Below are 13,481 nucleotides of genomic sequence, written 5' to 3' on the forward strand. Positions count from 1 at the left end.
CGCGCTCCGCCTGGCACCCCCGCCCCCTCTCGTGCTCTGCCTGGCCCCCCTCGCGCTCCGCCTGGCCCCCCGCCCCCTCTCGCGCTCCGCCTGGCTGCCCCGCCCCCTCTCACGCTCCGCCTGGCTGCCCCACCCCCTCTCGCGCTCCGCCTGGCTCCCCCGCCCCCTCTCGCGCTCCGCCTGGCTCCCCGGCCCCCTCTCGCGCTCCGCCTGGCACCCCCGCCCCCTCTCGTGCTCTGCCTGGCCCCCCTCGCGCTCCGCCTGGCCCCCCGCCCCCTCTCGCGCTCCGCCTGGCTGCCCCGCCCCCTCTCACGCTCCGCCTGGCTGCCCCACCCCCTCTCGCGCTCCGCCTGGCTGCCCCGCCCCCTCTCGCGCTCCGCCTGGCTGCCCCGCCCCCTCTCTCGCTCCGCCTGGCTCGTTCTCGCTCTCTCGACACCTTGCTCACTCTCTCCCTTGCTCGTGCCCCCCAATGCGCTCAAAAATATGTTGGTTTCCATTTTTAAATCATATATTCTGTTCTTTTTATATTTTCATTATAGATGTAGACACAAGAATTTATAATGGTAAATACAGCCCCTACTTTTGTGGGTGGCTGCAATTGTAGCCTGACAATTTATATAGGAATATTCTATCATAAATGTAGGTATTTATCACTGAAAAAGTTGACAATGTGGAAGTAGATGTAAGATTTTTCATACTTCAATAAATAGATGGTGATACGTTCTCTGTGTTCATGTTGTGAAACAGTTGAACGTGTCTGTGTTTAGGAAACGTTACAGCAGCAGAGAAAGGTAGTTTGAGTGTGGTGAAAGGTAGCTGAGAGAAGCATAATTGAGTTAAAATAGCACCACCTAGTGGCTTTGGGGCCAAATCATGACAGCCATTATTAACATAAGGAAATGAGGAATTTGCATTATAAATGTTGACAAAATACTGACTTAAAAGCGGTATTTTTCGAACAGAAAGTGTGCTCATATATTGTGCTTTTTAATTGCTCTGCTCCAATTTTTTAATTTGAGGCAGTCAGGAAAAACTTGCAAAAATATTTTCAGTGATTTGATTGCATCAGTTCTTCAGCTGCTATATTTACCCTTTAATCAGCAACTATTGTGTATGTCTGTGTGGTAGCATTCTTGCCTTTAAGCCAGAAGGTTGTGTGATCAGGCCCCACTCCAGGACTTAAATACATAATCTAGTCTGATGCTTCAGAGCAGAACTGAGGGAAAGGAAAGGTCTGACATTTATATAGTACCTTTCCCATCTTCGGGACATGCTAAAACGCTTCGTAGTCAATGAAATACTTTGTGTAGTCCGTATTGTACGATACTGAAACATGGCAGCTAATTTGTGCACAGTAAGGTCCCACAAACAGCAATGAGGGAAATGACCAGATAATATATTTTGCTAGTGTTGGTTGAGAGGTAAAAGTCAAATGCTGCCATGGGATCTTTTATGTCCACCTCAGTGATCAGACAGGGCCATGGTTTAGCACTTCATCCAAAAGACGACGTTTCCAACAGTGAGCCCTTATCAGTGTAAGAAATAGGCGCAGGAGTAGGCCATATGGCCCCTCAAACCTGCTCTGCCATTCAATGAGATCATGGCTGATCATTGACCTCAACTCCACTTTCCCGCCCGATCTCCAAATCCCTTGATTCCCCTAGAGTCCAAAAATCTATCTGTCTCAGCCTTGAATATACTCAAAGACTCAGCATCCATAGACCTCTGGGACAGAGAATTCCAAAGATTCACAACCCTCTGAGTGAAGAAATTCCTCCTCTTCCTGGTTTTAAATGGCCTACCCCTTATCCTGAGACTATGCCCCCTAGTTCGAGATACTCCAGCCAGGGGAAACAACCTCTCAGCGTCTTCCCTGTCAATTCCCTTCAGAATCTTGAATGTTTCAATGAGAACATCTCTCTTCTAAACTCCAGAGAGTATAGGCCCATTCTACACAATATCTCATCATAGGACAGCCCTCTCATCCCAGGAATCAATCTAGTGAACCTTCGTTGCAGTGCCTCCAAGGCAAGTATATCCTTCCTTAGATAAGGAGACCAAAACTGTGCACAGTACTCCAGGTGTGGTCTCACCAAGGCCCTGTACAATTGTAACAAGACTTCCTTACTCTTATACTCCAACCCCCTTGTAATAAAGGCCAACATGCCATTTGCCTTCCTTATTGCTTGCTGTCCCTGCATGCTAGCTTTCTGTGTTTCTTGCATGAGGACACCCAAATCTCTCTGAACACCAACATTTGAAAGTTTCTCACCATTTAAAAAATATTCTGTTTTTCTATTCATCCTACCAAAGTGAAAAACCTCACAGTTCCCTACATTAAACTCCATCTACCACCTTACTGCCCACGCACCTAGTCTATCTATATCCCTTTGCAGACTCTGTGTTCTCCTCACAGCTTACTATCCCACCTAGCTTTGTATTGTCAGCAAACTTGGATACATCACACTCAATCCCTTCATCTAGGTCATTAATATAGATTGTAAATAGCTGAGGCCCAAGCACTGATCCTTGCGGCACCCCACTAGTTACAGCCTGCCAAACTGAAAGAGACCCACTTACCCATACTCTCTGTTTTCTATCCGTTAACCAATCCTTTATCCATGTTACTATATTCTTTCACTTCTTTTGTCCGATCGCAGCCCTGCCTTCGATCTATTTTCTTTTCTTTCCAGTTTTGAAGAAGGGTTCGACCCAAAACGTCAACTCAAATCTCTCTCCACGGACGTTGCCTGACCTGCTGAGTTTTTCCAGCATTTTCTGTTGTTATTTCCCATAAGCCCTTATCTTGTATAATGACCTTTTATGTGGTTCCTTATCGAATGCCTTTTGGAAATCCAAATATACTACATCCACTGGTTCCCCTTTATCTACCCTGCTAGTTACATCCTCAAAAAACTCTAATAAATTTGTCAAACACAATTTTCCTTTCATAAAACCATGTTGACTCTGCCTAATCATGTTATGATTTTCTACGTGCCCTGATACCACGTCCTTAACAATGGATTCCAGCATTTTCCTGACAACTGATGTCAGGCTAACTGGCCTGTAGTTCCCTGTTTTCTTTCCCCCTCCTTTCTTGAATAGCAATTTGCTACCTCCCAACTGCTGGGACCATTCTAGAATCTAGGGAATTTTGGAAGATCAAAACCAATGCATCCACTATATCTGCAGCCACCTCTTTTAGAACCCTAGGATGTAGGCTGTCAGGTCCAGGGGATTTGCCAGCTTTTAGTCTCTTTAGTTTCTCTCTTACTTTTTCTCTACTTATATTAATTACGTTAAGTTCCTCACCCTCATTAGACGCTTGGTTCCCCACCAATTTTGGTATGCTTTTTGTGTCTTCTACTGTGAAGACAGATACAAAATATTTGTTTAATGTTTCTGCCATTTCCTTATTCCCTATAATAATTTCTCCTGTCTCCGCCTCTAAGGGACCAATGTTTACTTTTGCTACTCGCTTCCTTTTTACATACTTGTAGAAGCTCTTAAAATCTGTTTTTATATTTCTTGCTAGTTTTCTCTCATTCTATTTTTTCCCTTTTTATTGATGTTTTGGTCACCCTTTGCTGGTTTCTGAAACTCTCCCAATCCTCAGGCTTACTACTATTCTTCAACATTATAAGCTTCTTCTTTCAGTCTAATGCTATCCTTAACTTCTTTGGTTAGCCATGGATGGATCACTTTTCCCGTGGAGTTTTTGTTTCTCAATGGAATGTATTTTTGTTGAGAATTATGAAATATTTCTTTAAATGCTAGCCACTGCTTATCTACCGCCATACCTTTTTAATCTATTTTTCCAATCTACCTTAGCCAACTCACCCTCATACCTACGTAATTGGCTTTATTTAAGTTTAAGACTCTAGTTTCATACTTAGGCAAGTCACTCTCAAACTGAATGTGAAATTCTATCATTATGATCACTCTGCCCCAGAGGATCCTTTACTATGAGATTGCTAATTAACCCTGTCTCATTACACAATACAAGATCTATAATAGCCTGTTCCCCGGTTGGTTCCATGACGTATTGTTCTTGGAAACTGTCCCAAATGCATTCCATGAACTCGTCCTCCAGACTACCTTTGCCAATTTGATTTGTCCAGTCTATATGAAGATTAAAGTCCCTCACGATTTTTGCATTACCTTTGTTACAAGCTCCTACTATTTCTTGATTAATATTCTGTCCAATGGTACAGCTACTGTTAGGGGTCCTATATAATTCTCCCACTAGTGTTTTCTGCCCCTTGTTATTCCTTATCTCAACCCATACTGATTCTACTTCCTGATCTTCCGAGCCGAGATCTTTCCTCTCTACTGTCCTTATGCCTTCCTTTATTATCAGGGCTATCCCACCTCCTGGTCTAGCCTGCATGTCTTTTCGAAACGTCTAGTACCCTGGAACATTTAGTTCCCGACATTGGTCACCTTGCAACCCTGTCTCTGTAATGGCTATTCGCTCAAACCCTTCCTTAGTAGTGCACTGAAGTTTCAGCTTGGATTGTGTGTTCAAGTCTCTTGCCGATTGGAGGTTATAATGATGCTGGGATGGGGTGGGAAATGGATGACTAGGCTACTTAAAGGGATTTTGAGAGACAATGAAGCTTTTGATTCATGGTAAATAAATGCATTGTTTTTGTTACCAATTACAGATATATGAATTAAGAAATAAATGTGCTTCCCTCATGTAATACTATTACAATAAATAAATTTGTGCAAGGGGAGCTAGGACAGCTCACATCTATGTGACTGCATTTTTTTTGTTTAGCAGTGTAGGTGATGGAGTCAAAGTGATGATGTGTTCAATTGCGAATCATGTTTAGAGAGAAAGCAAGGAAGAACCGGGCCCAGGATGCCAAAACTTAGGCCTGCACACTGGGAGTAAAAATACAAACTAGAAGAGTATTCCAGATCGGAGGATGAGGAAAGTGATTGGGAGAGTGGTGGGGTTGGGGGGAGCCTGCAGCTGCTGTAACTATTAAAATGTATTACAAAATATAAAAATACCTGCTGGTAGTCATTCCCACTTGACTTGTGCAGCCCTGCCCCCACCTCCACCTCTCTGGTGAAAGGATTTGGGAAAGAAGCTTGTATGGTCTCTCCCAGAGACCATGCAATAAGTGTATTTTTCATTAGTTTCTGAAAACAAATATATTTACATATTTATCATCCATGCTAACTGCAGCTAGATCTAAACTTATTCCCTGCACATACCACACTTGCATAAATAAATAAATCTTTACACATGCATTATGCAAGAGCAGCATTTTCATCTAGCTGCCCATCTTTTTATGTTGTTGCTTTATCTTGCCAAGAAATATATTAAACTTTAGTGTATTTACACAGAACTGTTCGGCAGAACACTTTGAGGAAGAAATTTGTGTGGCCCCGTTTCCGGGCCGCTGCACTGGTAGTGTGCATCTAATCACATGGGCGGAACTAGGAAGTAAAATTGTATCAGGGGCCCTCATTATCATGAAATAGGTGGGCTGCCAGCGCTCATCCCACTGTCGACTGGCAGTTTGTCTAATTGGGGGATAGAATATCCGGCATTCCTGACGACAACAACAACTTTTACTTATATAGTGCCTTTAAAGTAATAAAATGTCCCAAGGCGCTTCACAGGTGAGTTATCATACAAAATTTGACACATCAGGAGATATTAGGACAGATGACCAAAAGCTTGGTCGAAGTGTCTTAAAGAAGGAAAGAGAGGCGGAGAGGATTAGGGAGGGAATTCCAGAGCTTAGAGCCTTGGCAGCTGAAGGCACGGCCGCCAATGGTGGAGCGATTATAATCAGGGATGCACACAAGGCTAGAATTGGAGGAGCGCAGATATCTTGGAGGGTTGTAGGGCTGAAGGAGGTTACAGAGATAGGGAGGGGAAACGCCATGGAGCGTTTTGAAAACAAGGATGAGAATTTTAAAATTGACTATTCCAACCCTATGTAAACTTGAGGTCATCCAAAACTCAGCTGCCCGTGTCCTAACTCGCTCCAAGTCCCGTTCACCCATCACCCCTGTGCTCGCTGACCTACATTGGCTCCCAGTTAAGCAACACCTCTATTTTAAAATTCAGGGGTGATTGGTGAATAGGACTTGGGTTTCAGCAGTGGGTGAGCTGAGGCAGGAGTAAAGACTGGCGATGTTCCGGAAGTGGAAATAGGCAGTCTTAATGATGGCGCGGATATGTGGCCGGAAGGTCATCTCGAGGTCAGATATGACACCAAGGTTGCGAACAGTCTGATCCAGCCTCAGACAGTTGCCAGGGAGAAAGATAGAGTCGGTGGCTAGGGAACAGAGTTTGTGGGTTTGTGGTCGGGACCGAAGACAATGGCTTCGGTCTTCCCAATATTCAGTTAATGATAATTAAAGGCAGCCTGCACCTCTTAAAGGGGAGGTGCACTTTGGCTGCAGGTAACTGGAAGGCAACTCTAGAGGTAGCAGGACAAGCAGATGCTTCAAGGACCCCACGTGTTATGGATACTGCAGTGGAGGTCCTGGTAGAGGATATCAGCAGGAGGAGGAATGTGCTCTTCTCACCAAGCGGCAGAAAGATATCACGACAAGATGCTAAGCTGCTTGGCAGCAGTGAGCACAGCTGGCAGAGGATGTCAGTGTCAGGAATATTGCGCCACGGATCTGACTGCAATGCCAAAGGAATTTTAATGACCTGACCGGGAATGCTAAGGTAAGACTCCTAACTCCTGTCTCTCATCACCCTGCACTACCTGAAGTCCCAGCACTTGCAACCCTTCTCTTACCTGATTACTAGCAGTCTTCTCCATTCACTGCAGCACACTTCACTCCACCTCCTTCTGCACCTCCTACTCCAGGGGTGGGCAATTATTTGGGCTGGATGGCCACTTAACAAGTTTTGGTGAGCTTTTGAGGGCCGCACACTAATGTTCCCCCTAAGGTGCGTGGCTGCACCGTCGCGCACCAATCGCGAGGTCTCGCGTAGGCCGCTTACCAGCTCTTGCTGCTGGAAGAGATACCGCGCAGCAAATTTAAAAGGACCACAGACGTTGGTGAGAGCAAAGTGTTAAATTGGTAAATTTGAAACAGGCCAACTCATAGTGTTGCTCATTACTCCCACTTCTACCCTCCCAATAATTTATAAACATAAATTCAGATAGTAGTCAGATACTATCTTAAATACACAAAATGTAGTGTAAAATAGTAAAATCTTCCGTTACTAAATGAATGAAATGATTGATCGATCGATTATATGTTGTACTGAAAGTCTACGTGGCTGTTTGATGGAGCGGCTCGAGTCTGCGGGGCCTCCGATGTGAGGGGTGCTCTCTTTTTAGTGTGCTGAGTACAGGAACCCGAGACGTCGCAGGGCCTGAACTACAATCACGTACCATTACCTGGAATCCTTTTGCTCCGGGCTACACTCCCGTGTCTAAGACGGCGATGAGGACCCCACTGCTATCGTACTCTGGGTACCGGGAGAGGAAAGATGCAGCGCCGGTCTCTTTCTTCAGTAAAAGAGTCACCGAGATGAGCAGCCATGACTCGACTCAGCTTAATGTGCAGCTTGAGCTCCGGCTTGTGTTTTATTTCTGTCCTGTCCAGTGAACCAGATAGAATAAACTGGCGGGCCGATATTCTGCCCACCACTGGGCTAGAAGCTCCCCCGCTCTTTACTGAGGAAACGGCAGGGACCCGACGTAACTGGGTCTGCACTCGAGTTACACCGGGAGACTGGCGGTACCCCGCGGAATTCAGACAACAGCTTTCACCCAATTGCACAAATAAACAAAAATAGCATTTTATAACTCGCTGGAATGAAATCAAGCCCAGAACTAATTTTGAATTAGTGACTAAAATTTCTTCCAAGCCGAGTTGGGACTAAAAACTTGCTGCAAGCTTTAAAAAAAAAAGTTCTACGTAAACAATCTTCCAGTCAATTCAATTATGTCAATTCCGAGTCATGCTGCCAGTGCCGTTTTTATGTATTTGGAGCATTTATGTTATCGTGCATTTATCTGGAATGTTTGCACAGATTTATGGAAACTGAACCCACAAACAGTGAGTAACTCATCTTTTACGTTGCAGTGACAGAGCAGAAACTGAGGTTTCAGATGTGATGACGACACATTGATGCAGCGAACAGCAGATTCGATTTGCCCGCCTCTGTTTTTGGTTATGACTCCCCTGCTGCCTCGGAGACAATGACCCACCTCCTGACGTTGCGTGGGGTGGGGTCAGGTGTGGCGGACGTTCAGCCTTGAAGCCATGCCTTGGCGGGCAGGATTGAAACCATTGGCGGGCCGGATACCGCCTGAAGGCCGTATTTTGCCTACTGCTGTTCTACTCTCTTCACTATTATGCCTTCAACTCCTCACATCTCTATCTCCCTTCATACACCAGCATCACTATTCGACCTTGACATGAATATCCTTGAAGTATCTCACTAGGATGCCACTAACTCTCCTTTCTTTCTTGCAAGTAAAGCTGGCGAACAATAGTAGAGAGCAGGTGAGGACAGGAGGAGGGAGAGGATCTATTCAAGTCCTCTTCCCCAATCGAGGAGGATGTTATGCAGATTGAGGGGGCGGGTCCCGTCGGGGGCATCGCAAGTGGTGAGGCTGAAGGACGCGTCCTGCAGGATTCTTGGCTATCTTACACTTTCTCACTGAAATATCACCCTCACACATTGCATGACAAAGTGCAGCTGCTTCTAGCAGCCACTCATTTGTCTCTGCTTATCCTTCGCACAAAAAGATAATCATTGTTCCTCTCTTCACTTTCAGGACAACAAAATATAGAGCAGCCAGAGGCTGTGGAGGTGCCAGAAAGCATCAGCCAGCTGATACAGCATCACTCGACCTTACTTTAGCAAGCACCAGCTCAGAGACTGGCACTATGTGTATGTTAGAGGATAGGCTAGAGGGTTCTGCACTGGGAGACTCACAGCACTAGTACGCAGGAGCATGGACAGAGGGGGTGGGATGGTCCAGGAGGCAGCAAGTCAGAGAGAGAGCTTGCATCTTATGACTGCTGCAAGGGCACAGATGAAGATCTCGAGGGCACCGTCTACATGCTCTCTATACACCAGGACCTTTTTAAGTGCACCGGGGAGCCTACCAGAGAGATTGTGCATAGAGGAGTCCAGCTCTAGCTTGTGTAGGCTCGTCCAGCAAGGCAGTCAGACCATGCAGTCAACCATAGAGCAAGTGGTCAGCTCAATGAACACAGCAGTGGGGCTGAATGATGGAGTCTCTGGTGGCAGCTTTGCTGGAAGCTCAGACTGTTACCATGATGGCTCTGGGGTTTAGCATTTCCTCAGCCTTTCAATCCATGAAGGAGAGCATGGATAGGGGGCTTCCAGAGCATCACCACAGTCCTTCACTCTGTTCTCACGCTGAACATTGGGAGTGCAGAGATGCAGCCTCATGACAGTGGCATTTGCTCCATGGGAGATGCTCATAATGTCCTTTCTCAGGATGATAGCACGCCTATTCCCCTGCTGGCCTCTGACCCAGTGCCTTTGGTGGTTCCTCACAGCCAGCTGGCCCAGACTGCTCTGGCCGCGCCGACAGCAGTCTGCACCTTGGTTCTCAAGACTCAAAGCTGCATGGCTAACTTAAGTGGCCTCAGTGAATGCTCATCAGCCTTTCAGCTCCCAGGCTCCTGCGGCAACGGAACCGTCTCTGAGGAGCACTAGAATAGGTAAACAAGCACGAAGGCCAGGCACTATGGGATTGCACTAGGGTGATTTCACTTCAATATTAAGAAAAGGAAAAAGTTGTTAAATCCACAATGTGCACGATGTGAAATAAATTATACAAAAGCAAAATACTGCGGATGTTGGAAATCTGAAATAAAAACAGAAAACGCTGGAAATACTCAGCAGGTCAGGCAGCATCTGTGGAGAGAGAAACAGAGTTAACGTTTCAGGTCAGTGACCTTTCATCAGAACTGGAAAAAGTTAGAGATGTAACAGGTTTTAAGCAAGTGCAGAGGCAGGTAAAGTGGGGAAGGGAGGAAAGAACAAAAGGAAAAGTTTGTGATAGGGTGGAAGGCAGGAGAGATTAAATGACAAAAGGAATGATGGTTCAAGGCGAAAGGAGATGGTAACGGGACAAGTAAAGAAACAAAAGATTGTTGTAGAGGAGATCCAACACGGATTTGTAAAAGGCAGATCGTGTTTGACTAATCTGATTGAATTTTTTGATGAAGTAACAGAGAGGATTGATGAAGGGAATGCAATGGATGCTGTCTACATGGATTTTCGGAAGGCATTTGACAAAGTACCACATAGAAGGCTAGTTAACAAAATTGAGGCTCATGGAATAGGTGGGTCAGTGGCAGCTTGGATAAGGAATTGGCTTAAGGACAGAAAACAGCGAGTTGTGGTAATAACAACAGAGTTGTGGTAAATGGCTGTTTTTCAGACTGGAGGATGGTAGACAATGGTGTTCTCCAAGGGTCAGTGCTGGGGCCACTGCTTTTTTTGATATATATAAATGACCTGGATATTGGAATACAGAGTAGAATTTCTAAATTTGCCGATGACACCAAACTTGGGGGTGTGGCAAACAGTGATGATGATACCAATCGGCTGCAACAGGACATAGAAAGGCTAGCAGAATGGGCAGACAAGTGGCAGATGGAATTTAATACAGACAAATGTGAGGTGATGTATTTTGGCAGAAGAAACAGGGAGAGGCAATATGCACTTAATGGCACAGTTTTAAAGAGTGTGCCGGGACAGAGGGACCTGGGAGTTAATGTGCATAGGTCCCTGAAGGTGGCAGGACATATTGAGAGAGTGGTTAGCAAAGCATATGGGATCTTGGGCTTCATAAATAGAGATATTGAGTATAAAAGTAGAGAAGTTATGCTGAACCTTTATAAAGTGCTGGTTAGGCCACAACTGGAGTATTGCGTCCAGTTCTGGTCACCACACTTTAGGAAGGATTTGAAGGCCCTTGAGAGGGTGCAGAGGAGATTTACCATAATAGTTCCGGGGATGGGGGATCTTGGATACAAGGACAGGTTGGAGAAGCTGGATTTGTTTTCATTAGATCAAAGGAGGTTGAGGGTTGATTTGATAGAGGTGTACAAGGTTATAACAGGTTTGGATAGGCTAGATGGGGAAAGGCTGTTCCCACTAGTTGATGGTACAAGGACTAGGGGACACAGATTTAAGGTTTTGGGCAAGAGATACAGGGGGGACGTGAGGAAAAACTTTTTTACGCAGCGAGTGGTGAGGACCTGGAACTCGCTGCCGACGGAAGCGGTGGAAGCGGAGACACTCGATGTTTTCAAGGGGAGACTGGATAGGCACTTGAGGGAAATAAAATAGCAGGGCTACGGGGATAGAGCGGGGGAATGGGACTGACTGGATTGCTCTACAGAGAGCTGACACGAACTCGATGGGCCGAATGGCTTCCTTCTGTGCCATTATGACTCTATGTAAATGGGAACAGCTACTGTCTGGAAAAAATGGTGGCAGAGTTTATGATCTGAAATTGTTGAACTCAATGTTGAGTCCAGAAAAAAAAGACTTGCATTTATATAGTGCCTTTCATGACCACCAGACGTCCCAAAGTGCTTTACAACCAATGAAGTACTTTCGAAGTGTAGTCACTGTTGTAATGTAGGAAAAGCTGTAAAGTGCCGAATAGAAAGATGATGTGCTCTTCCTTGAGCTTACATTGAGCTTCATTTGAACAGTGTAGGAGGCAAAGGATAGAGTGGGAGTAGGACGGAGAATTAAAATGGCAGGTGACCGGAAGCTTGTGGTAACGCTTGCGGACTGAACGGAGGTGTTCCGCAAAGCGGTCACCCAATCTGCATTTGGTCTCCTCAGTGTAGAGGAGACCGCATCGTGAGCAGCAAATAGAGTAACTAAATTGAAAGAAGTACAAGTAAATCGCTGATTCACCTGGAAAGGGTGTTTGGGAACCTGGATGGTGGGAAGGGAGGAGGTAAAAGGGCAGGTGTTGCATCGCCTGCGCTTGCACAGGAAGGTGCCTTGGGAAGGGGAGGGGGTGTTAGGGGTGAACCAGGGTGCCGCGTAGGGAATGGTTCCCTGTCAACCACGGTGGAGGAGAATCCTCTGTTGAGTAAAAAGGAAGACATGTCAGAACCACTGGTATGGAAGGTGGCATCGTCCGAACAGATGTGACAGAGACGGAAAACTGGGAGAATGGAATAGAGTCTTTACAGGAAGTGGGGTGGGAGCAAGTGCAGTCAAGCTAACTGACAGTCAGTGGGCTTATAGTGGATATTGCTCGATAGCCTATCCCCAGAAATGGAGACAAAAAAGTCGAGGAAGGGAAGAGTCGGAGATGGACTGTGTGATGGCAAGGAAAGGGTGGAAATTGGAAGCAAAGTTGCTGAAATTTTCCAGTTCGGGCAAGAGCAAGAAATGGCACCGATACAGTCATCAGTATACCGGAAAAAGAGGTGAGGGAGGGGACCCAAGTAGGTCTAGAAGAAAAAATGTTCCCCATATCCCACAAAAAGACAGGCATAGCTAGGACCCAAACGGGTTCCCATCGCAACATCTTTTATTTGGAGGAAGTGAGTGGAGTTAAAGGAGAAGTTGTTCAAGTTCAGCGAGGCGGAGGAGGGGGGTGGTGGACTGGTTGGGCCTCTGTTCAAGGAAGAAATGGAGAGCCCTCAGGCCACCCTGGTGGGGGATGGAGGTGTAGAGGGATTAGATGTCCATGGTGAAAAGGAGACGGTTAGGGCCAGGAAACTGGAAACTGTTAAAGTGGTGGAGGGCATCTGAAGAGTCGCGGATATAAATAGGAATAGACTGGACAAGGAGAAACAATAGTTGAGATAGGAAGAAATCAGTTCTGTGGGGCAAAAACAGACTGAAACAATGGGCCTACCAGGGCAGTCCTGTTTGTGGACCTTGGGAAGGTGGTGGAATGAGAATTCTAAAGCTGGGAGAAAGGGTCCGCTGTGCGAGGGGAAGACTCTTAGCCAAAGAAGTGGACTTGGAGGCGAAGATTACTAAAGAAGAGCTCATTGTCGTTTCGAGCTCGAAATTCATTGAGGTGGGGGCATAAGGGGATGAAGCTGAGGCCTTTGCTGAGCACTGATCATTCAGGGTCAGCGAGGGGAAGGTCAGAGGGGATAGTGAAAGCATGGCAAGGGGTGAGATTGGAAGAATCATACAATAGTTACAGCACAGAAGGAGGCCATTCGGCCCGTCGAGCCCATGCCGGCTCTCTGCAAAAGCACCTCAGCTAGCCCCACTCCCCCGCCCTTTCCTCGTAGCCCTGCAAATTTTTTTCTTTCAGGTACTTATCCAACTTCCTTTTGAAAACTGTGATCGAGTCTGCCCCACCACCCTTTCAGGCAGTGCATTCCAGATCCTAACCACTCGCTGCGTAAAAAAGTTTTTTCTTATGTCGCCTTTGGTTCTTTTGCCAATCACCTTAAATCTGTGTCCTCTGGTTCTCGACCCCTCTGCCAATGGGAACAGTTTC

At 46.1% G+C, this 13,481-nt stretch overlaps 1 protein-coding gene across 1 annotated transcript in view; it reads left to right on the plus strand.

The window, feature by feature from the left end:
- LOC147122310 (rho GTPase-activating protein 29-like) overlaps positions 1-13,481 on the plus strand; it is a 121,078-nt gene that overhangs the window by 44,406 nt on the left and 63,191 nt on the right. The window lies entirely within an intron of this gene.

The sequence above is a fragment of the Somniosus microcephalus genome, chromosome 3 (genome assembly GCF_052327205.1).
Source record: "Somniosus microcephalus isolate GS21.2 chromosome 3, FLI_Smic_1.0, whole genome shotgun sequence".
NCBI lineage: Eukaryota > Metazoa > Chordata > Chondrichthyes > Squaliformes > Somniosidae > Somniosus > Somniosus microcephalus.